The sequence below is a fragment of the Saccopteryx leptura genome, chromosome 1, assembly GCF_036850995.1.
Source record: "Saccopteryx leptura isolate mSacLep1 chromosome 1, mSacLep1_pri_phased_curated, whole genome shotgun sequence".
NCBI lineage: Eukaryota > Metazoa > Chordata > Mammalia > Chiroptera > Emballonuridae > Saccopteryx > Saccopteryx leptura.
Window position 1 is genome coordinate 260,937,249 of NC_089503.1, and position 25,612 is coordinate 260,962,860.

Here is a 25,612-nt window from a genome sequence, read left to right on the forward strand (position 1 = left end):
GGGACAGACAGACAGGGACGGAGAGATGAAAAGCATCAATCATCAGTTTTTCATTGTGCATTGTGACACCTTAGTTGTTCATTGATTGCTTTCTCATATGTGCCTTGATCATGGGCCTTCAGCAGACGGAGTAACCCCTTGCTTGAGCCAGCGACCTTGGGTCCAAGCTGGTGAATTTTTGCTCAAACCAGATGAGCCCATGCTCAAGCTGGCGACCTCGGGGTCTCGAACCTGGGTCTTCCACATCCCAGTCCGGCGCTCTATCCGCTGCGCTACCGCCTGGTCAGGCATGATTTTCCTTTTTAATTCTTTAATTCATAGAAAACATGGTTCACAGTCTACAGCCATACCACCCGGAGCGTGCCCAATCTCCTCTGATCTTAGAAGCTAAGCAGGGTTGGGCATGGCTAGAACTTGGATGGGAGAAAACATGGTTCATTTAGTAACTTTTCAAAGACTTAGGTAGACAGCTCTAGTTGGTCAGAGCATCATCCCAATTCGCAAAGGTTGCAGGTTTGATCCCCGTGAGGGCACATGCAGGAACAGGTTGGTATTTCTGTCTCTCTCTCTCCCTTCCTCTCTCTAAAACCAAAAAAACAAAAACAAAAACAAAAAACTTAGGTAGGCATTTTTTGTAAGCCGTGTATAGACACAAAAGTGATATTCCCTGCCCTGCATACTGTGATACATGTAGATGAAGACAGAGTGGGAGATACACTTCTGGTTCATGGTGATACTTCTGAGCTATTTGTATTTAACCCTGTAGGGAAGCATTTGTGCTCAGAATCCTATAATAGTGGTTCAGAGGCTAACTGCAGATGGAGCCTAAACCTCACATTGTACAGATAGATACCGAGTGGTTCAGAATAGTGGATAGAAATGACACTCAGAACAAAGCACACATACGCTGACAAAGTGGCCTATCTCTAGAAAGCTGTTACAGAGAAGTTTTCAACATACACGACAGGGATGAGGTAAATGGGTGCTTATCTGTCTCGCATAAACTTCTAATCTAGTGTAAGAATTTTGTGATTTGGCCCTGGCTGGTTTACTCAATGGATAGAGCATTGGCCCAGCATATGGACGTCTCAGGTTCAATTCCCTGTCAGGGCATACAGAAGAGGCAACTATCTGCTTCTGTCCCCGCCATTCCTCCCTTTTCTCTCTTTTCCCTGCGGCAGCCAGTGAGTTGATTGGTTCGAGCTCAAATTGGCCCCCCCAGGCACTGAGGATAGCTTGTTGGTCTGTGTATCAGGCTCAGGTGCTAAAAATAGTTTAGTTGAGTCAAGCATTGGCCCCAGACAGGGGTTGCTGGGTGGACCTGATCTGTCTCACTATCTTCATCCTCTCACTTAGAAAAAAAAAGAAAAAAAAAGACAATGTGATTTTAAAAATAACATTTGTTGTAGCGGTCGTAATGCATGAGTACAGTCATCCCTCACCATTTCATGGTTCACTTTTTGTGGTCTCACTATATTGCGGATTTTAAAATCGTATATATCTAATTTTGTATCTCGGATTTTTCACTATATCGCGGGATTTTGCGGTAATAGGTATTTTTATATATTTATTATTTTAATTATTTTTGCAGTAAAATAAGCATTTTCTAGCCAAAAAATTGAAAACAATATAAAAATATAAAGAATATTAATTAAAACATAGTAAAAGAATATTAAATCAAAACAAAGCTTTAAATATATATAAATAATAAAGTAAATATAAGGTTGCTACCTCATGAATTTTCACCTATTACAGGGGTTCTGGAACCTAGCCCCCATGATAGACGAGAGACCATTGTATATTTTTCATAGAGCATTACTGTAAGGACTAAAAATATCAAAGTACTGAGAAAATCAAATTCACATAAAATGAATCTTTTCCTAGCCAATTGCTTTGTAATCTTACCATGTGAGCATGAATTTGGGATGAAATAAGAAACTTAAGAACAATCCTCTCATGGTTATTTTATCCCTAAACTCAAAGAAAACAGTTTCAGCGTTTAGAGTACTAAAAATGCAAAGTATGGAAAGTGGTTAGTGCTCTTTTCATAAGAATACTTAAAAAAATAAAAACTTCGTATATCTTTGAATATATACACTGTTTATTCTTTAGAGAGCTTCTCAGAAAACAGGTTTGCTTAGATTGTGAATGTAACTGGTAGATAGTTCATTCTGTGTTTTGAGAGAAAATGGCATCTAGAAAGTTGTTTTGTGTTTTTTTCTTTTTTTAGAGAGAGAGAGGATAATCAATTATTTTGTTCTACTTACTCATGCTGTTATTGCTTGATTCTTGTATGTGCCCTGACTGGGGATTGAACCTGCAGCCTCAGCATGTCGGGATGACACTCTAACCAACAGGGCTACATCTAGAAAGTTTAAAGTATAAAGAATCTATCTCTTTTCAGCCCTTTTTGCCCCAAAGCCCCCACAGTCTAGGTGTAGCCAGCTCTGGCTTTTGCCTCTGCTGTTCTGGATGTCTCAGATGCTCATCTTTAAAGCTGGCTCAAATGTCATATCTGCAAAGATGTCCTGGGCCCTTCCCCAGGCAGGGGAGCAACCCCTTCCTCAATCTTTTCCTATGAGTGCCTTTTCTGCATTGAAATCAATCTGTATCTTTCTCTGCCACATCCTTGTGAAGTTTTGCAGCTGGTGCCTGCAGGCTCCTTATCCTTGCTCAACCCTTGGGATGAGTGGTTTCTTAGATAGTTCTTGTTAGTGTTGATCACAGAAGATACCTTAAATTTTGTCCACCAGAAACTTTAAACTTCCTGATTAAAAAAAGTTTAATGGGCCCTGGCCGGTTTGCTCAGTGGTAGAGCATCGGCCTGGCGTGCAGGAGTCCCGGGTTCGATTCCTGGCCAGGACGCACAGGAGAAGCGTCCATCTGCTTCTCCACCCCTCCCCCTCTCCTTCCTCTCTGTCTCTCTCTTCCCCTCCTGTAGCCGAGGCTCCATTGGAGCAAAGATGGCCCAGGCGCTGGGGATTGCTCTGTGGCCTCTGCCTCAGGCGCTGGAATGGCTCTGGTTGCAATAGAGCGATGCCCCACATGGGCAGAGCATCGCCCCCTGGTGGGCATGCTGGGTGGATCCCGGTCGGGCACATGCGGGAGTCTGTCTGACTGCCTCCCTGTTTCCAGCTTTGGAAAAATGAAAAAAGAAAAAAAAAAAGTTTAATGAATGTTTAAGGTGATGCTACTCCTTTCATTAAGTGATGCTATTCTTTTTTAGTCAGTTTCACACTATTGTGAAGACTTTGACTATGTGAACGTATAAAAGAGGACAGGAGGCCCTGGTGGGTGGCCCAGTGGCTAGAGCATCAGTTCAGCATATGGACTTCCTGGGTTTGATTCCTACTTAGGGCACACAAGAGAAGTGACCATCTGTTTCTCTCCCCCTCCTTCTTTCAGACCTTCTCTTTCTTCCTCTCCTGCAGTCAGTGGCTTGATTGGTTCGAGCATCGGTCCTGGGTGCTGAGCTCAGTTGGTCTGAGCTCAGGTGCTAACTTGGTTGATTCTAGCATTGTCCCAGACTGGGGTTGCTGGGTGGATTCTGGTCAGGGTGCATGCAGGAGTCTGTCTTAGTAATCTCCCCTCCTCTCACTTAAAAAAAAAAAAAAAAGGACATGAACTTGGATTTTGGCCCAAATTTTTCTTCAGCTCTTTTTTGTGCAGTAACAGGCTCAGATGGTATTTAGAAGTGTATCAAATAGTATATTAGAAAGATATTTAGAATAGTTTCGTAGTGGTTAGGATGAAAGGTGGCTTAGCTATTATTAGCAAGGATCTATCTGGTCTATGAAGGATATGAAATTTAAAGTGATTTTGGAAGGAAATTTTAACTAAATAACAAGTGTTTTTAAAGTATTATATTAACTGGGATCTGTAAGTATTAATTGACTTCCTTGTTCTTAGGATAGAGGGAAAACTTCGAGAAAGATATGGTTCTAGCCATAGTTAGTTGTCTCAGAGTTTCTTCAGTCTTAGAATGGCATCTGAGGGTGATTGCATCATATTTCATAATTACCCAGCTGAACTATTTGCTGTTTAGTCCAGTAGCAGACACCGAGGCAGCCTTGAGTCCAAGTAGCCTGAGCATTCACCAGCTTGAACATTAGAGAAGCCAAACAGGTTTGGATTCACTGTTGCTTTTTCCATTTACACACTTGGTTTTCTCTTCCTATTACAAAAATAAACCTTGTAACCATTTAACCCCAACCCCACTCCTGCTTTCCTAGCTGGAGATGTTGGTGCTGCCCTCTGGAGCAGCCCACCTGTCACCAGTGCACACCTCAGTCCACAGGGGGTGTGTCATTAATATGTTACAGCTGATGCCTCCCTTTTTAAAACAGGGTGGTTGTCACCTTGGTGACTCACACAGAGATTGCCAGCTCAGACTCTGGAATCCCTCCGTCTGTCTCAAGTCTTGGGTCTTCCACCTGACCACAGTTTGCTCTGTTTGTAGTTAATTGGCATTAATCAAGACCCAGGTGAGAAGCAGTGCAGTAATATTTTGCTTGTATTGCTTTAATATACATCATCTGATTAATTTGTTGTAGAGTCAAGCAGTTCTCAATATATACAGCTGCTGAATTAAGAGCGAAAATTCTGGGTATTTGGTTTAACCAATCCTTGTATATGGGGTCCAGGGAGCTTCTTGCATTCCTATACCAAGTCACCTGTTTGAGAATAAGGCTGTTTTTGTTTAGTTTTTAAATGTGAACATTTGAATCGCTTTGTAACAAAGCAAATTGTTGACAAAACTGGGTCAGGGAATGCGTTTGGGGTTTTGTATCATTTTTTAGTTTGAGAAATGCTTGTCTTTTGACCCGGGGAGGTTGTGTCAGATGTGGCATTAAGCATTTGGAAGATTTGGGGGGTGGGGGGGTGGAATCAATGACAAAATGTTGCCATTTATGTGTGGAACTTGACCCAGAATTAAGATGGACCGTTTTGAACTTGCTGGGGGGTGGGGCACCTAGCAGAAAAACAATTTTATTTGTAAAAGGTTCTACATTGTGTTTTTCAAGTTTGGGGACAAGAGCAATCATGGTTTGGAATTATATTAATTTCCTTTTTATTTTTTTAAAATTGATGTTAGAGATACAGAGGGGAAGGAGGGGGGGGGGAGAGAAGCATCAACTTAGCTGTGCATTCATCGATGGCTTCACGGATGTGTAAGTCCTGACCAGGGAGGGATTGAACCGACTGAGCTAACTGGCCAGGGCCTGATTCTGTGTTAAAAAATGAAATAGAGCCTGACCTGTGGTGGCGCAGTGGATAAAGCGTCAACCTGGAAATGCTGAGGTCGCCGGTTCAAAACCCTGGGCTTGCCTGGTCAAGGCACATATGGGAGTTGATGCTTCCAGCTCCTCCCCCCCTTCTCTCTCTCTGTCTCTCCTCTCTCTCTCTCCCTCTCCTCTCTAAAATGAATTAAAATAAAGACTTAAAAAAAATGAAATAGAATAGAAAATATCAGAGTACATTGCAAGTGCAGTTTGGTGCAACTTTTGCTTAAATTGTGTCAATATGTATTAGGATGTATTACAAACAACTGGATGTCTTATAAATTGTTTTAAGGTGGAAAAAGAACATGAAAAGGGACTTTTTGTGGGGGGGGGGGGAGACAGGGACAGCCAGGGAGGAAGGGAGAGAGATGAGAAGCATCAACTCATAGTTGCAGCACCTTAGTTGTTCATTGATTCCCCCCCCCCCCATTCCTCCTCCCCCAGGGGGGCCAGCCGCTGGAGTGGAGCCATTGACTCCTTGCGCAAGCCAGCAACTCTGGCCTCAAGCTGGTGAGCCTGCACTCAAGCTGCGACCAGGGTTTCGAACCTAGCCGACGGAAGCTCTATCCCACTGCGCTGCGCCCGCCTGCCTGGTCAGCCTGCCTGCCTGGTCAGTCCGCCTCCCCCCAAAAAAGGAAAAAAGACGACTTTTTTTGGTGATTCTGCAGAACTGATTTTGATATTGAGAGACTTGTAATATTTTTTTTTTCCTTCTTGAAATTGTTCTGCTCTATGTAGTTTAACATCTCCAAAGGTCATGCTCTCTCATGTTAGACTGTTTTGCGTGTTTCCTTCATGTCATTGGAGAGGAAAGGATGCCTATTTGCTTTCTTGGCAGAGGGGAGGTTCCTTTCTTCCAGAGGCATTGAGGCACATTTGGAGGTAACTGGAGAGGAATCGCAAGTCATCCCCAAGTGTCTAGAAGTGGGTAGGTCTGGAGCTTACTTCGTAGAACTCTTAACTGAGCTGGAAAAGTGATGGTTTACTCAGTCCCGGGGAGGTGAGCTTCTGTGTGACGACTCCGCATTCTGACTTTGGTTTTCAGAGCAGCTGAGTTGTTCCAGGTCGCGCAGCTCAGCTGAACTGAGGTCAGCTGTGAGCGCGTCGCGAGCGCGACGTGAGTCAGACCTGGTCGCGGCCAGTTCTGCCCGGCGCTGGGATCCTGCCGGGGCCCACGTGGGAAACCGAAGGATCTGGGCACCGCCTGGAGCGCGGTCCAGAGGTCGGTGCTTCCGGGGTGGGGCCGGCATTGCCCCGCCCAACCACGCCCACCACAACCAGGTCCCCGCCCCGGTTTGCATAGCCCCGCCCCTCCGGGCGCGGGCGGGCGGCGTCGCCTTTAAGAGCTCCCCGGTGTTTTGGGGGCCGCAGGCCGGGCGCGCTGACCTGGTGCGCATGTCCCGGGCGGTGACGCCGGCGCCGGGCTCCATGTGTGCTGCCGAGGGGCGCATTATCTGGCCGGCGGCGCGGGCGGGCGGGCGGACCAGCGAAGCGAGCGCCGCGGGCCTGGGCGGCCCCAGAGACGGAACGAGAGCGCGTGGCCCAGCGACCCCGGTCCTTCGGCCGCCCGGACCCGCGAGCAACCCCGGCCCCAAGGCCCCACGAACTCACGCGCTGCCCTAGGGCCCGGCCGGCCCGCGGCCCCGTAAGTTCCGGACTCAACTTAGCGGGGCCGGGGGGGGGCTGGTGAAGACTGGAGCGGTGGGGGCGGCGCGGACCTGACAGGTCTGGGGGTCGTGAGACACCCCTCGTGAGCGTGAAAAAGTGAGGGCGAGTGAGTGCTAGTCCTTGTATTTCGGGAGAGTCAGTCTCGCGCTGCCCTGGAAAGTTCCGCGCTGTGTCGCCACCCGGGCACGTGGGGGCCGGGCGGGGGTCCAGGCAAGTCGCGATGTCGCCCCTGTACCTTCTGCACTTTCTCCGGGGCCGAGGAGAGGCCGGTTATTGAGGCGCCGCTTCGGAGCGGCCAGGACTGGCGGGGTTGGTGGGACGGCAGGCGGGAGTCACGTGGGCGCGAGGGGCGGGGGGTCCGGGCGGGCCGCGGGGATCCCGGGCAGACCCGTCCCGGCCGCGGCGCTGGACCCCGTGGCGGCGGCGGCCGCGGCGGCAGAGGCAGATCCCGTGTCAGAATAAGAGTCCCCACGCGCCCACGTCTGCAGGGTCGTCCCCCCTTCCTCGCTTGCGCTCTTCCTGCCTGATCCCCTGGAGCTGCAGGATCTTTTTCCCTCACTTCGCTCCAGCCCGTCACAGGGCCGTGCTCTTTAAATTTGTCTCCCTGTTTAGACGGTGGCAATATTGAGTTTTTTCCCCCCACCTGGAGTGGGTAGGCATCAGTGACTTAGACAGCAGCAGCTGGCCTTTTAAGGGGATTATTGCCAAGAGTCGGAATTGATCACTTCAACAAGGAAGGGCGTATGGGCTGGGCCTCAGCTAGGTCGTGACTGACACTTGATGTGTGCGCACACAGGGACCCAGAAATGAACGGGGACTTCTCCCTAGGTAACTAAATGACAGTGGTTTGGTGCACATTTCTGCTCTGCCCTGGGAATTTTGCAGGAACTGCTTGACTTTGTGTATCTGAGACCCAAGGTCTTTAGGTGTGTAGTTCAAGCTTATCTTTTGATTCTTTAGATCAAAGTTCAGGTGAGTCACTTGGCCTTTAATTTTCTCTCTTCCTCACCCTTTTACTTCAAGTTTTCTTGGAGTTCACAGTGCTTGTTAAGTCTGGTTCTGTGTGTCTGTTTCCCACAGTGACACCTTCTGGCTGTAGCAGCACAGAGAACCTGAAGGACAGACAGACTTCTACGCATTTGCTTCAGTCTTGTTGATATTCTTTTTCCTCTGGTAGTGGTTTACAAGTTTTCTTTTAAGTTAGGTCATGTAAAGTGATGTTTGCTAGCATCCAGTTGGCATTAGTATGATCCCTACTTGAAGATCAGTAGCTTGTTAGAGCAAGCTATGGAGAAGGGCTAATAGATCATATTAGTCCCCAGATTTGAGTGCCTACTGTATGCTAAGCTCAGTGTGCAGACATTTTCAGTAATGGTAGTAATCTGATGGGGAGGAGGGAAGTAGAATCCCCACTTTACAGGTGAGGAAATGGAGGCTTCCAGGCAGAGATGGGCTTGAACTTTCTGTGTGAGGTACCAGAGCCCAGGAATGTTCTGTTTGCAAACCCAGTGTGGGAGCATTTCCTGGGAGCTCCTAAAACACAAGGACATTTACTTGTTCAGGCTCCAGTGCCCTTTACTTGGAGGTGTGGGGTGACTTGGTGACACCATTTTAACCATGGTTTGTCTTCAGTTACCAGCTGGCCTCACAGTCACCTCTTTGCATTTGCTTCCTCAGCTTCCAATACAGGAAAGTTGGCCTTTTTCTAAAGCAAGCAGTTTAGAATGAGAATTGTGAGAGTGATTTGCTAGATTCTCATCTCACTTATTCCCCCACTCTTCATCTCTCATTCCTTTTTCTTAAGATTCTGAAGCTAGTTTTTATAGAGGACTGCCTCTTGTCTTGGTTGTTTTATAGAGGATGGATGGTTTCTCTATTACTGATTTGGATGTGTTGTTTTTTCCACTCAGATGACATCATTTTTTAAAATGTCAAGTCATCTGTTAATGCAGTATCATTTGGCAGATTCTACAATCTTATATTTTGATAATGACGAGAGAAATAATGCTAATCTTGGTAGAAAAAATTCTGAAAGGATTTGTACCAAAATGTCAATAACAAAATCTCTTGACTGGGGTTAGTAGTTTTTTTAAAAATTGATTATTATTTTTTAATTTATTGATTTTAGAGAGAGGAGAGGGGTGGGGGAGGGAGGGGGAGGAACAGGAAACATCAACTACACTGCTCACAAAAATTAAGGGATATTTCAAAATGAATATGAAGCAATAAAAAAGCATTTGATTTTTTTTATTAAATAGCATCAGAAAAGCAAACGACAAGTCAAAGAAAGTTGTTTGATTATGCAAATGAGATGCACACTCAATTGTGATTGAGTAGCAAGTGACACATATTGGTGGGGGTGAAGCATGTCAAACTGGACAAGACTGCTACACATTGACTATTCAGTAGGGCGTATGGTCACACAAGACTGCCAAAACACACTAACAGCAATGGGGCTTGGACAGGATCAGATTGTCCAGCCGTTCTTGTGGGATCCTTGCTCCAGGACAGATGTCTTCCAGTGTATCCCAAGCATGTTCAATGGGATTCAGGTCTGGAGAACGTGAAAGCCAGTCCATGTGTTCAGTTCCTGCCTCCTGAATCATGTGAGGCCTTGCATTATTGTCTGTGAAAAGAAAGTTGTTTCTAACTGTTCCAACATAGAGTACCACTATAGGGTGCAGGACCTCATCTTAGTATCTGACAGCAGTCAGCAATCCGTTTTCTTTTGACGTGGAGATCAGTACAACCACCAATGCTGATGCCAGCCTACACCATAATTCCACCACCACCGAAGGAGTCCCTTTCTTGCATGAAACATGGATTCTCTCGTGTTCCTTGTTCACGCCAATCGGGACACGATGATTGTCAGGCTGCAGACTGAACCGTGACTCATCAGAGAAGAGGACAGTTGACCACTCATCACGGGTCCATTGATGATACTCATTAGCCCACCTTCTACGGGTTCTGCGGTGTTTCAGCAGATAATGGAATGCATACCATTGGTCGCTGGGTATGCAGTTCAACACATTGGAGCCGATTTCGTATGGTCTGGGTACATATCCGTCTTCTGGTGGCAGCAAGAAGCTGTCCCTGCAGTTCTGTTGCATTGCTGCGCCTGTTCCTTCTTGCCAATAAGGTCAAGTAGTGATCATCTCTTGCTGTTGTGGCAGGTGGGTGACCCTGCTCTTGTCTTCTTTGTACTGTGCCAGTCTCTTGAAAGCAATTCCACAGTCTGCTAATCACACTTTGGGATGTTCCAAGTGCTGTTGCCACTGTCGTCTGTGTTTGACCAGCTTCAAGACGTCCTATGACTCTCCAGGCTTTGCATTCGGGCAAATATTGATACAGGGGCGTTGCAAGGGCTGGGAAATTACAGGATGTGCACATTCAAGATCAGGGAACATGCAGAGATTCTCCAGTACTTTCAGCCTTCTGTATAGTGCATTTTCACCAAGAAAATAAAAGTTGGTTTTGCATCTTATTTTCGTAATGGAACAACTTTCTTTGACTTGTCATTTGCTTTTCTGATGTTCTTGTTTAATAAAAAAAATCAAATGCTTTTTTTTATTGCTTCATATTCATTTTGAAATATCCCCTAATTTTTGTGAGCAGTGTAGCTTCTCGTATGTGTCTTGATTGGGCAAGCCTGGGGTTTCGAATGGGTGGTATGATGAGTCTCAGCTGCTAGGACCTCATTGGTCCTTAAATAGCAGATACCTGAAGGATGCTCCTAAAGTACATGATTGGGAAGGTAGTGAAGCCATTATAAAATGTTGGCATTTTCTTCGGAGAAAATTAAGAATGACCTGCAGAGGCCTTGACCAGTTGGTTCAGTAGATAGAGCGTCGGCCTGGCATGGTGACATCCTGGGTTCAATCCACGGTCAGGGCACACATGAGAAGTGACCATCTACTTCTCTTCCTCTCCCTCTCCCCCTCCTCTATCTTCCCCTCTTGTAGCCAGTGGCTCAGTTGGTTTTAGGCACTGAGGATAGTTGGGTTGGTCCAAGTGTTGGCCTCAGGCTCTGAGGATAGCTTGGTTGATTTGTACCCACTTTCTCCATCCTCACAAAGGTACCCCTGTTTCACAGGTGAGTTTGTCAGGGACCTTGCTTTCCTGTTTTCCTGATACCCAGATAGGGGTTGCTGGGTGGATCCCAGTCGGGGCGTATTCAGGAGTCTGTCTCACTATCTCCCCTCCTCTCATTTACAAAGAGTGATCTGCCGAGTCTTGAAAATATAAATTCCCAACAGAGACAGAAACATAATGCCCTTACCACTGAATCTAGTTAAGGACTGGTAGTGTACTAACCTCTAAAAAAAGAATAGGCAATGTAGGTGCTTTTCTGGAGAAATGCTTTCTTGGACTTGGGGTGGTTCTGTGCCATCCATTGAAACAGCCAAGGCTATTTTCCCTAGACAATTTTCCCCTGCTAATTGAGTTAATTTATGCTCATTTTAGAAAACAAGGAAGATTGTGAAACAGATGAGGTCTTCATGAGCATCCCTGGAATTTCCTTTTAACAGTTGTCAGGTAGGGAAGTATACCAGAACCAGAAGTAGGTGTTGGCAGTATTACAGTTTGAGGCTTACAGAATTGTGTTGCCTGCTAAATATGGTTGATTAACTGTTAAGATGGATGCTCTTGAGTTATCTGAACTGTTTTAGGAGTTAGACCATCTGGCCTTAGATGGCTCTTCTTTGAGGTACAATATATGTGCTAACTATAAAGCTACTTCTCTGACTTGAATTAGGAAGGCAGCATGTTAAAAAGTAGAGATTAAAAAAGGCAGGAACCTGAGGTGGTGGCAGTGAGTTGAAAGTAGTGAGACTAGTGTTCTTCATTTTTATTTTTATTTTTTTTAAGAGAGAGACAGGAAGGGAGAGAGATGAAAAGCATCAACCCGTAGTTGCATCACTTTAGTTGTTCACTGATAGCTTTTCCTATATGCCTTGACGGGAACTTCGGTGGAGCCAGTGACCTCTTCCTTGCTCAGCCAGCGACCTTTGGGCTTAAACTAGCCACCATTCTCAAGCCGGTAACCCTGTGCTCAAGCTGGATGAGTCTGTTCTCAAGATTGTGACCTTGGGGTTTTGAACCTGGGTCTTCAGCATCCCAAGTTGATGCTCTATCCACTGTGCCACCACTGGTCAGGTCAGACTTTGTTCTTAGAAACAAAAGTACCAGCTGGGGACAGGACTGTATGCATGTGGATTCTGGCAAATGTGATTCAGAACTTTTTAGTCAAGAAGGATGTCAGACCATGGGCTTCTTGCCCCTCCCCTCTTTCTAGACTGCATTTGTGACCTCTTTCTGGCAGATGAAAATGTAGGTTAGTTTTTAAGAAGACAAAGAAATTTAATAGAGTACTTGCAGGTAGCCTTAGGAAGTGACTGGGAAAGGGTCCTTGCATTCTTTCAGTGCTCTGTACCCACTTTCTCCATCCTCACAAAGGTACCCCTGTTTCACAGGGACTTTGCTTTCCGGTTTCCCTGATATCCAGTTCTTGGGCTTGTAGGAAGGTCTAAAAATTTGATACTCATCCAAGAAACAGAAAGGCCAGCATTTGAGGTAAGAGTTACTGGCAGTCTGTGGCTGGTAACCCAAAAGGGGGCTTCCTGCAAGTTGAGGCAGGAGTTTGGGACTGTAGGACTTTGAGGCTTCTTGGTGCAACTGCAGCTGGGGGCCGGGAGGGAGACAGCATGGGATTAGAAAGTCTCTCCACTTGTTTGAGGTTAAAGAATCCTTCCTGCAGCTGGTCTTCCTGCAGTTCTGTCTCCAGACCCCATACCACCTGACCTGTCTTTCTGGTCAGATCTTTTGGTTTGAACTATCAAACAATTTAGTTTAAATGAGATGGTGCCTTTGAGCACACTTTAAAAAAATTCTGTTGCAATATAGTGGCCAGCCAGCTCCTGGTGCCAGGGAGGCTGCTTGTGTACAGTGCCGCCTAGTGTTTACCAGGTGAGGCTGTGGACCTATTCCCAGGCAGCAAATACCTGCAGTAGGGTTCTGGGCCAGCCCTGGCTTTGCCACAAAGGTTGGGTGTGAGCTTTGCACAGCCCCTTCTTAGTGGTGTGACCTTGCTGAACCTTGCCCTCCGTTTCCCATTTCTAAAAAGGGTGGTATTGTCTACCCTGAATAGCTGAATTGGGAGTAAGTGAGCTAATAAATGCAATGAATTAGCCCAGCACCTAGTGTGTCTACCTGCTCAATAAATTGGAGTTCAGTGAGTGTACCATTATGACTACTAGCCTGACCGGGTGGTGGCGCAGTGGATAGAGCGTAGGACTGCGATGCGGAGGACCCAGGTTCAAGACCCTGAGGTCACCAGCTTGAGCACGGGCTCATCTGGTTTGAGCAAAGCTCACCAGCTTGGACCCAAGGTCACTGGCTTGAGCAATGGGTTACTCGGTCTGCTGTAGCCCCACAGTCAAGGCACATATGAGAAAGCAATCAATGAACAACTAAAGTGCCACAACGAAAAACTGATGATTGATGCTTCTCATCTCTCTCTGTTCCTGTCTGTCTGTCCCTATCTATCCCTCTCTCTGACTCTCGCTCTGTCTCTGTAAAAAACAAACACCATTATGACTACTAGAACAGATGGGGCAGAGAACAAAAGCATTAATGACTGTTCCACTTCCATCTATATCAGCGGTAGTCAACCTAGTCCCTACCGCCCACTAGTGGGCGTTCCAGCTTTCATGGTGGGTGGTAGTGGAGCAACCAAAGTATAAATAAAAAGATAGATTTAACTACAGTAAGTTGTTTTATAAAGATTTATTCTGCCAAACAGTGAAAATCTGACATAAAGTACTTGTTAAGTAATTATTATATGCTTTAACTTGCTATATAACTCTGCTTTATAAATTTTATAAAGTAAAGTTACTTCCCTACTTTATAAATCACCATTACTGTGGAACCGGTGGGCAGTTAGAAAATTTTACTATTAACAGAGGTACAAAAGTGGGCGGTAGGTATAAAAAGGTTGACTACTCCTGAACTATATGGAAGAAGGTGAGGTTCTTCTACAGAGGGTGACATTGCCAGAGTCACCTTGCTTAGTTAGTTATAATTGGGATTTGTCACCAGCATTTCTGATTTCAGACTTTGCATGTTTTTATCCTGTTAGCCTCAGTGCCTGCCTAGAGATGCAGAGTGGCTGGATTTGTGGGGTCGCACCAGGGTAAAGGAGGCAGCCTCTTCTGGCCCTGGGCTTGCTGAAATCCACTTTTGATTTCAGGGACACTCCCTCCATCTGTGAGATGGGAAGATGTTTCGCAGGCATATCTGTCATGAGGTCCTGCCTTTGAGAATCAAGAGGTATTCCTACATCTCTGGTTTTATCCTTGAGTGGATTCTGGTCAGAGGTGGTAAATGGATTGCCTGATGGTGCATGTAGTGACAAATGGGAGAGCCTGGTCTGAATTCCATCTTGCTTCCAGACTTCCAGCTCTCTAGCTGGTTGGGGGAATGAACAGATTTATTGCTTACCACTCTTCAGCCTTGGGTGGGTCTCCTGGCCACCTGACTTTAGGTCAGCACTGTATATTTCACTTTATGGGATGGCTTGAGGATAAGTAATCAGGGGTATCCCACCCCTTGCTCCTCCATTCACCTCTGAGACTAGATTCTTCTCCTAGGTGATAACTACTGGATGATTCCCCTGGGGTATCACGCTCAGTTATGCAAAATGAAACAGATTTGAGGGTCTAGAATTTCTTCATAACAATCTTACTAAAACCTAACAATTTGGAGGTGTTGGGAGCTCATTGTAAGGAGATCTCACCTAAATGTTCTGTCAGATTATCCAAAAGTAGTGTGAAAAACCCTGTGTAGTAACATTTCCTTCAGTTCCCATTGTCCTGTGCAGTTAGCCCTTGAGTAAATGGCTGTTAAACTAAATTCAAAACATTCTTACCATGGAGGCAGCAGCTCCATGACCTTGGAGGTGAGCAGATTTCAAGCCAGGTCACTTGAGTTCCAGTAGGTGAATTTTTATGGCACTGAACAGATTGTTTAGTTTTCTTGTGTGTTTTGGGCAGGCTCACTCTGCCAGTCAGTTTTGAAAACTTGGCTGTCACAACCTTCATTCACATCCACAGAGGAAGCACATTTTCCCCAATTGCTCAGCAGTCTGAGGGAAGTAGGAGCATGGCAAACTTGAGTTCTTGATTTGAAGGCATTGGTTGAGTCACCTCAGACCTGTGATGTTCTCAGGACTTGTGTATCCTGACAGAACACCTGAACTTTATTTTTGTTGCCTCATGTGTTGTTCCTATGCATTTAAAGGGTTAATGTCCACCCTCTTAATGGCAGTGTTTTTTTTCAGAGAATTCTCTAGTCAGATCCCTCCCTGGGTGGGATTCTACCTACTAGAACCCTGGGAGATCTTGAGGGTTTGATTAGTGTTTTCCTTAACATTTGTTTGATTAACTGACCTCAGCTGTTTGTGGGTTATCTGTCTCCCCAAACCTTTAGTTTCTATTATTACTGAGATTTTTTTAAAGGGGGGTCTCCTTCTGACTCAAGCCACAGTTCTTGATACTGAAGTCTGGGGAGAAGACAAGGAGTGTTAGGTGTCAGTGGTAGTAATTGCCTGGTCTGCTTTTGTAGTTTTCTTGGATAAAGATATTAACATACTGAGTCTAGGTTGAAATGTAATTAATTGCAGCTTTACTGCCAATTTGTATTTGTCAAGCATGGCGTTAGAAATGTAACTACCATATTTTCCCATGTATAAGACACTTCCATGTATAAGACACACACCTTAGTTTTGGGGCCTGAAATTTGAAAAGAAATGTCTTAAATAGTTATTGAACTTAAGTTTATTCATCATGAAATTCATACAACTCATCACTGTCAAAACTCCCATCAAGCCTGACCAGGTGGTGGCGCAGTGGATAGAGAGTCAAACTGGAATTCAGAGGACCCAGGTTTGAAACCCTGAGGTCACAGCTTGAGCCTAAGGTCGCTGGCTTGAGCAAGGGTTCACTTGGTCTGCTGTAGCCCCTGGGCAAGGCACATATGAGAAAGCAATCAATGAACAACTAAGGTGCCACAGCAAAGAATTGATGCTTCTCCCTTCCTGTCTGTGTCTCTGTCTGTCCCTCTATCTCTGTCACACACACACACACACAAACCTCCCATCCATTAGCTTGTCCTCATCTGTGTCTAATGATGAATCACTGTCTTCAACAATGAGTGCAAAAGCAAGTGCAAAAAAGCAGGAAATGCAAGTAAAAAGACTACAACCACTGTATAAGATGCACCCAGTTTTTATTTTTAATTTTTTTCAGAGACAGAGTCAGAGAGAGGGATAGACAGGGACAGACAGACAGGAACAGAGAGATGAGAAGCATCAATCATTAGTTTTTCATTGCGTGTTGCAACACCTTACTTGTTCAGGCTTTCTCATATGTGCCTTGACTGCAGGCCTTCAGCAGACTGAGTAACCCCTTGCTCGAATCAGCGACCTTGGGTCCAAGCTGGTGAGCTTTTGCTCAAACCAGATGAGCCCGCACTCAAGCTGGTGACCTCAGGGTCTCGAACGTGGGTCGTCCGCATGGCTGTACCCAGTTTTTAGACCCCAAATTCGGGGGTGGGGGAGGTGCGTCTTATACATGGGGAAATATGGTAGTTTTAGTTCTTGGGCAGCAGACAACTTTAGGATTCACTTGGGACTAGCTTGTTTCTGTGTGCAGTTTTGCTCTGTGCTCATCATGTGGTAAACGGACTTCATTCAAGATGAGTGGGGTAGTCCTTGATATTACACACTGGAAACTGAGGCTTGAGAAAAGGAGTGGCTGACTTGCAGAAGGGAGGGAACATATAGCTCTTTATTCCTTCCTGGAGCTACTCTGGTCTGATTGCCATCATCTTTATTTCTTCATGGCTTTGTTTTGTTTTTAGGTTCTTCCTTACATAGGTCGATTGGCAGGTGTTCTTTTTGAGCCGATGGAGATCATCATCATGTGAGGATGGGTCAGGACACGGGAAGAATTCAGGGCTGCTTTTGGAATCTCAGGGCTGCCTTAAAAAAAAAAAAGATGTAGCTGTGTTCCCTGTTCTGGAATTGAGTGGGTGATGGCTTTCAATTTTAAGAGCACAAGCCTACTTTTCCTGTCTACTAAAAAAAACCACACAACACTTACTAGGGTAGACATCCTTCAGGTGACATGCTGGTGACCATTTCAAAATCTTTAAAAGCAACCTGTGGAAATAAAGTGGAACTGGCTTAATGTCAGGTCCTAGACCAGGTTCCAGTGGTAAGATGTACTAGTCTGTGGCAACAGAGAGGGGCTTTGACACTCTTCAAAGAACACTGGATGATTCTAGAACAGTACGACCCAGGCTGCTAAAAAGCATTAGAACGGTTCTTTACTGTGTATCCTTTACATCTGGGGGTGTCTTTCTGGCTGCTGGAGTGGTCTTTATTTTTTTATAGAGACGGAGAGTCAGGGATAGATAGGGACAGACAGACAGGAACAGAGAGATGAGAAGCATCAATCATCAGTTTTTTGTTGTGACACCTTAGTTGTTCATTGATTGCTTTCTCATATGTGCCTTGACCATGGGCCTTCAGCAGACCAAGTAACCCCTTGCTTGAGCCAGCGACCTTGGGTCCAAGCTGGTGAGCTTTGCTCAGACCAGATGAGCTCACGCTCAAACTGGCAACCTCAGGGTCTTGAACCTGGGTCCTCGGCATCCCAGTCTGACATTCTATCCACTGTGCCACCGCCTGGTCAGGCTGGAGTGGTCTTTAAACTAGTGGTTTTCAGCTGCTGGTCTGCCAGAAATTTTATGCTGGTGCGTGAGTTAACCACCCTGATACTGTATGAAGATTATAGACCCAGTGATTATAGACTTTATAACCCTTATACAACATCAGGGTGGTTAACGCTTTTGCAGACCGGCAGTTGAAAAACACTGCTTTAAACCATGTCACAGAACTGGTTAGAGAGGTTGAACATATTTTGTAGGAGAGAAGATTGGGGGTGGGAGGTGGCAAGGGTTTCCAGGAGACCCTTGGGTGAGTCAGGATCCAGCTCAAGATAGAACAAAAGACCTTTCCTGTTGCTGGAGCCATCAGGCACATACCTGCTCACCCCTTGGGGAGTATGGAAGGAGTTCCTCTCACTTTCCAGAGATAATATCAGGTGACCCTGCCATAAAAAGTAACAGAAGTGGTCATGTCATCATCTGGGGTGAGCATTGGGTAAAGCAGCTCAGAGACTTGCTATCACCTGTGAAGTTTGAGATGGTAGGAGCTTATTGCCTTGGTTTATTGCAGGAGGGAAAAGGAAACAAAGTGCTTTAAAAAAGTAGGGTAACTTTAATTTGTTTAACCAGCCTTGTGAGTCTGTGAAGCACTGTTGGGTTCTTTTTTGTTTTTTTGAAGTTAACCCATTGACATTTAAGAGCATAAACAACTCTGGTCAGGGCCCCATGGAGTGAAATGCAGTGTGGGCTTATAATAACTACATGATGAAATGACCAGAGCAGGAGATGGGTTGCTGGCTGTGGGATTCTCTAAGCAGATCTTAGCCAGTGGGCTATAGATTTGTTCTTGGAGCCAGGTGGCCCCAGCTCCTAGGCATCAGTTGAGGCTGTGTACCTTGTCTTACTCTGGTGTTTGTGCAAATACCATTTTTGTTACAACCATGCTGTGAGAAAGATGGCATCTGATCTGTGTCTTGTCTCCTGTCCCATCCGTCATCTCCCTCCACCCCTACTCTTCTGAGAAGAGGTCTGGTCTTCTTGGTCTAAGAGGGTTTACAGCTCTTGAGGAGAAAGTGTAATGACACTGGGCTAGACTGTTCACAAGGAATGTCCCCTGCACTGGAGCATCAGGGAGGGGTTAAGTTGGCAAATCACCCTCCCAGACATCAGGGTTTATGGAAAGTTGTGGTGGGAAAGAAAGATGAAAAATACAGGTTCTGATTATTGTTGACAACCTTAAATAGAAGACTGTTTATACTTCATCCTAAAAGCATGAAGAGCCGTCAGAGGTTTCTGGGGAGAAGTATGTTAACTTGAATTGATCAGGGAAGCCAGTCAGGAAAAAAGGCCTTCAGTAAAAGGCAGGCATGAGTTAATACAGTTTAAAATTTTCCTGGCAGGGAATAAAAAGCAGGGACAGGTGCTGGAAATACTGTAGTGAGATTGAGTGGGTACTAAACTGGATACCAGGGGATGAGGACAGACCATCTTTCCATTCAACAATTGGGGTAGTTTTCCTGTATGGACTGTGCTGTGCTTCTAGAGTCCATTGATGAATGAGATGACCCGTTCCTGTTCTCAGGGATCTACGGCCACATGGAGAGACAGGATAGGGTGCCCTGAGAGTAAAGGTGGGCAGGGACAAATCTGAGTGCTGGCAGCTGAGTAAGGATTGGTAGGTGACACAGGCCCCCCAGATTGTGGGTCTTTGATTTTAGAGGCGCTGAGTTTGAGCAAAGGTGAGGTGAGCTGGGTTCCGGAGAGGGTAGTGCTAGGTTATGTCTACTGCGTGGAAGAAGGGTATTGGTGAAACAGCCCTGTGGCCTTGCATGGCTACATTGCTTCTTTGCTGGAAGGACACAGTGGTTTGAGGCATGGAGGCACTGTGTGACTGTCAGGACCCTCAGGGCATGCCTGAGGGGCATGCATGTGATCCTGCAGGATAGCTGTGGGCTCTGGGGTCAGCTGCAGAACTTGATCTGTCCTAGCATCTCCTCCTCTCCAAAGTAATAGTGCTTTGTGTTAGGTGAGAGTGATAAATGATAGGCGAGAGAATGAAATATCTGAGGGGACTATCTCTTATATGTAGGAAAAGTTTGTTCTGCTCTGCTCCCAGGAATGAAGTAGTGTTAGACACAGCCTTTAATGTAGTCTTAAGAAAGAGCTTTGTAGCAATTAGAGGGACCTGGAAGAGGCTTGATATGATTCCAGTGCTCTGGGAGCTAGTTGGTAACCCACATTTTCTAGGTCCTGAGAATTTTTCAGGTTGAGATTTTGGCCACTTTTCCAGAAAGACTCAGAGTGATTAAGATGTTTCTCTGGAATATCCTATTATTCCAACAGCTGCTGCTTCCTGGTTTGAGATATTTTCCTTGTTTCATGTATTACTCAAATGTTTTCAAATCTTGGCTCTTTTGGTAGAGGCCAAGAAGAGGGTAGGTGGGTGTCCTGCCAAGTGATGACACTGGTTTTGAGAATGGGGAGGGGTTGTGGTTTCAGGAAGGAAAGGGGCCTTGGGGATTTGACACTTGGAAGAAACTACGTGGGGTCAGAGAGCGGCACATGGCTGGTAGTGACCATGACATTGTCAGGGTCCTGATTTTGGGATTGAGGGTGGCAGTAAGGAATTAGGTGAGTTAGGTGAGGGCAACAGTCTTGTGCCTCATAAACAGAGCTGGGAAGGTTGGCATATGCCCTGGCTACTGCCCACGTGGGAAGCCCTCCCTGCAGGGGTTGGGCTGTCCCCTGGGTCCTGTGTCTCTGCCATCCTTGAACTCTGCTTGCTTTATTAGTAGCCAGGGAAGCCAGTCTCCTTCTCACTGGTCTATGCCTTCTCTGTTTACTGCCTTAAATGGTTGAGGTCTGTGCTGTTTGAACAGAAGGAAGTCCACTGGATGCTGACTCGGCCTCTAGGGAGGTTTCTCAGCAATTCAGTAAAGGGTTAAGTTAGCATGCTCTCAGAAGAGGAATTGTGTGTGTACTGATCTTTGCTTTAGGAACTTTTCCCAGAACCCTGGGAAGGATCCAACCCAAGGATAGTCTAGGAGTCAGACTGTTCTGTATTTGCAGTAGTTCACATTTGAATGTGGGCCTGGGAGATGGCAGACTTGGGTCTAAATCCACATTTGACTTTTTAACTTTGTGACCCTGTCCAATCACTTTGACCTTTCAGCCCCAGCTTTCTTACCTGTCAAGTGTAGGCATCAATGGCGGTCCCCGCGTGAAATGTGGTTAACATTGGTAGTTCCCGTGTGAAGTGTGGGTGACATTGGCAGTCCTTTGTGTGAAGTGTAGATGACAAAAGCAGTCTATCATCTGAAGTGTGAGTGACAAAGGCAGTATCTTGTTTGAAATATGGGTGACCTTGGCAGTACCCATGTATGGGTAAAATGGCAGTCCCCTGTGTGAAGTGTGGGTTGCAATGTAGATCCTTGTGTGAAGTGTGGGTAACAGTGGCAGTCCCTTGTGTAAAGTGTAACATGGCAGTCCCTGTGTGAAGTGTGGGTAACATTAGCAGTACCTTGTTCTGTGGTTATGGGGATTAAATGAAATCAGGCATGTAAAGTGCTGACATGGTGCCTGGTACCAAGTAAAGTATTTTATAATTGCTAGCCACTGTTAATGCTTTTCTTTTTCCCCTTTAGTAGCCAATTTTCTTTTCAATGTGTTAAGTAAAGATGATTCTTTCGATGTCCTCAAAGTTGTGCTCAGTGTGTATTTTCTGTAGCACTTTTAATTTGTCCCATGGTAGCTTTCTTGATGAAGAGTTAGGTAGTCCCCTTCTTGCCCCACTGAAACCTGATGAACACTCAGGAGGAGGCCTGGACCATGGAGAGAGCAGAGACCCCCACCCTGGCAGTAGTGTCACAGCGGTCTTGGAGGCAGGTCTGCAGGGCCTGGGCCTCAGGCTGGATCTTGGTTCTGGTTGGTTAAGTAGGACGTGAGTCTGTGTGAGGCTTCTAAAGGCATAGCAGAGCAGTGGGGTGGGCCTTGGAGGATGCGTAAGGGTCACTAGCAAGTCTTAGGTAAAGGCTTAGGATGGTAATGAACACTTCCGCCTTTTCTCTCCTTATGCCCTCGCCCTGCCTGTCTTGCAGCCTCCTTACAGGGAGAGCTTGTGGCCTGGGACCTTGGGTGACTTCCCAGGGATTATTTCGCTTGAGATGGGGTTTTCTTGGTAGGATTATGCTCCAGAGACACTGGAATGAGGTAAACTCTGTGGATTGCTTGGAAACTTGACCCCACTTAGAACAGTGTTTCTCTGGGATGTGCAGTTTATATTCTCAACAATGATGGCTTAGAAATGCACCTTTGCCAGGAAGACAAAGTATGTGCTGGCCCTCTGTATGTATATGTACACGTGTATTTGTGTGTGTGTGTGTGTGTGTGTGTGTGTGTGTGTGTGTTCTGGCCCTTCCTGCTGGAGAGGAGCCTGACTTCTGGTGTGTGCAAGTGGAAGAAAGACATTCCAGTTCGTTTTAGATATGAACTTTTTGTAGCAGAGTCCTGCTTTTTGGTGCAGCCCCCTGCTTTGGGGTTAATTTCAAATGTAAGTGAAGTCCCACTGAGGGCATATCCTGAGCCTGCATGGCCTTTGCAGATTTCTTCAGGTCGTCTTTTTTTTTATATAAACTTTTTTTTTTACATTTTACTTACTGAGTTTAGAAAGAGGAGAGAGAGAGGAAGAAGGGTGGTGGGGAGGTGCGGGAAGCATTACCTTGTAGTTGTTGCTTCTCGTATGTGCCTTGACCTGGCAAGTGTGGGGTTTAGAACCAGTGACTTCAGAATTCCAGATCAACACTTACCCACTGTGCCACCACGGGTTGGGCTATATAAACTTTATTTAATTGATTGATTTTAGAAAGAGAGAGGAAAGGAAAGAGCAAGAGAGAGGGAAGCATTTATTTTGTTTTTCCACTTGGTTGCTTCCTGTATGTACCCTGACTGCGATCAAACCTGCACCTTGGCATTTCAGGACGATGCTATAACAGCTAACTGGCCAAGGCCTAGGTCTTTTTATTTTAAGGCAGAGATTCAAATGACCTTTGCATTGCACCTTATAAACACATCAGTTTTAGTACTAAACATCTTATTGGCAAGGAAAACTCTGACCTGAGGGAGAAGTAGCAAGCAAGTTGCAGGATTCCCGTCTCCTTGTCATCACATCCTGAGAGTCAGGCCCTTCACTTTTCCTATGCTTCTGTGGGGCAGTTAGGCCTTTGCAGCCTTGCTCCTCTTAGAGTGGGGTTCTCCAGGTGTCTGACCCCCAGCACAGTTTACTGTGTGCTCCTTAGACTCTGGCTCTTTGGAAACGTTAAACAAGACTCCTCCTAGAGGCGAAGCCCTGAGTTTGTCTAGCACCTCCTCTCTCTGGCCTTTCTGTGAGGATTATGTAATGGGAAGGGTCCATGGAGGGTGCTGGGGAGCTGTGACAGCCGAGAGAAGCCAGGTATAGCCCACCTTCACCTCCATTTGGGCTTCTTATTACCTTCTAGGGTTGAGGGTGGTGAGTACAGTTGGTGGTTCTCTGAACACACTTTCTGAGGAACATCTTCCTGGCATTCTTCTATTGTCAGAAAGGTATGGCATCTTTATATTGTTTCTCAGTTTGTTCTTAATTGGTTTGTGTAGTGTAAGCCACAGTTTACTAATAGATGTTGCCATTTGTTAAGAGTTTCTTCCTTCACACTTTGCAGCATTCTTGTCAGTCATGAGATTTTTGCCTTTGCTGAGTTGCTTTATCAGAGTTTGCAGAAGGATGAAGCATCTGGGGCTGGGAACCAGCTTGTTAGCCTGGACCTTCTTGTGAGGTCTTGGGACCTCTTGGGCCAATGATGTGGCCTCAGTCAAGGCCATCAGTGCTGTGGTGTGTTTGGTGGACAGCTCCTGCCATAATTAAGAAGTTACCAGATGGTATTCACTATTTGACCTGTCCCCTAATTGGTAAAGAAACTGAATTCTATCTCTCTTAGGGAAACTTGTTGGGTTAGATGGTTACAGGTTCTTATTTGAAGGCTGTCAGACTGGGTTTCTAGATTTCTTTTAAGTTCACCCTCCTGTTTAAAACTTGGCTCAAGAGCATCTGAAAGGTTTGTGGGTAGTTGATACTGATCCTGCTCTCTCCCTGGGTGCTCACTAACCACTGCAGGTTTGGATATAAGCAAGTCCTGTAGTATTCTTGAAATCACCAGCTTCAGTAGACCTCAGTCTCTCATTCCTGGTTTCCTGTTGCCAACCTAGAGGATAGAATCCTTCTTTGAGATCAAGGCAGCGGCCCCCTGAGGCTCCAGATCTTTCCAGATAGTGTGGTGCAGCTGTGGGGTGGTGGTGGCGGCTGGGGGTTAGAGGTAAGAACTGGAGGTACTCCCTGTTTACCTTTCATCAGAGGGATTTTTTGCCGTTCTGTCGCTAACTGATCACAGTCGTTAGTCTTGTCTGGATGTTGCAGGAATAAGTTCTGTGAACTACTATTGATAGATATATATGTTTTTTATAAAGTGAGAGGAGGGAATGTAGACAGACTTTTGTATATGTCCTGACTGGGATCCACCCATTAACCCTGTCTGGGGCCAATGTTCAAATCATCCGAGCCATCCTCAGTGCCCAGGGCTGACACTTGAACCAGTCGAGCCACTGGCTGCAAGAGGGGAAGAGAGAGAGAAGGGGGAGAGGGAGGAGAAGAGAAGTAGATGGTTGCTTTTCATGTGTGCCCTGACCAGGGATCGAACCTGGGACATCTGCACTCTGGGTCGATGCTCTATCCACTGAGCCAGGACACTGTGGGTAGATTTTGTTTGGAGTCTAGGACCGTGAAGTTCTTTTCTTTTAGCCTAGGCTCAGGTCTTCATTTGTGTACAGTGGGGCTGCCCAGAATGCTGCTCTCTCTGGGTACTCTTGAACAAAAATTTTCCCTTTTCCCTTCCAAAGAAAAATATTCTGGAAAGTATGTGGGGAACATCTGCCAGAGGTATGAGATTGTGCGCTGGAACTAGCTCTTTATGTACCAGGACCACCTGTTGGAATGAGTATTGCTCAGTGATGGCCTCCATGCTGTTCCTCAGAAGGGGATTTCCTTGGTCTTTGCCTGCTCATGAATGTGCAGATCAGGGTTGGTACCTTGTTGTCAACAAGTGAGGAAATGACCTTCCAAATGGAGGCTGTTTTTTACTGCATGGAGATGTTTTCTCTTTTTTTTTTTCCTTAAGTGAGAAGCAGGAGGCAGAGAGACAGATTCCCACATGTGCCCGACAGGGATCCACTCGGCAAGCCCAGTAGGGGGCAATGCTCTGCCCATTTGCAGCTGTTGTTGCTCCATTGCAACCAGAGCCATTTTAACCCCTGAGGCGGAGGCCATGGTACCATCCTCAGCACAGGGGCCACCTTGCTCCAGTGGAGCCTTGGCTGCAGGAGGGGAAGAGAGAGAAAGAAGAGAGAGGGGGAGGTGTGGAGAAGCAGATGGTGCTTCTTCTGTGTGTCCTGACTGGGAATTGAACCTGGGACATTCACACGCTAGGCCGACACTCTACCACTGAGCCAACTTGCAGATCCCTGCATGGAGATGTTTAGAGTAGCTTTGCTCCCACTCTTCTTTTTATTTTTTTTCCCGAAGTTAGAAGCAGGGAGGCAGGCAGACTGGCTCCCGCTCGTGCCCAACTGGGATCCACCTGGCATGCCCACTGGGGGGCGTTGCTCTGTTGCAGCCGGAGCCATTCTAGCACCTGAAGTGGAGGCCATGGAGCCGTCCTCAGTGCCTGGGCCAACTTTGCTTTAATGTAGCCTTGGCTGCAGGAGGGGAAGAGAGAGATAGTGAGGAAGGAGAGGAGGAAGGGTGGAGAAGAAGATGGGCGCTTCTCCTGTGTGCCCTGGCCGGGAATCGAACCCAGACTTCCACAGGCCGGGCCGATGCTCTACCGCTGAGCCAACCGGCCAGGGCG

At 46.2% G+C, this 25,612-nt stretch overlaps 1 protein-coding gene across 6 annotated transcripts in view; it reads left to right on the plus strand.

The window, feature by feature from the left end:
- The window catches only part of GATAD2A (GATA zinc finger domain containing 2A), a 122,922-nt gene that overhangs the window by 14,717 nt on the left and 82,593 nt on the right, over positions 1–25,612 (plus strand). For 3 of the 6 annotated variants that reach the window (XM_066350861.1, XM_066350882.1, XM_066350902.1), the window contains exon 1: positions 6,588–6,927. The exons of the other annotated variants lie outside the window; for them this stretch is intronic. The gene's annotated coding sequence lies outside the window, so the exon portion shown is untranslated. Of the gene's footprint in view, positions 1–6,587; positions 6,928–25,612 lie in introns of those variants that run through there. 6 annotated transcript variants of the gene reach the window in all.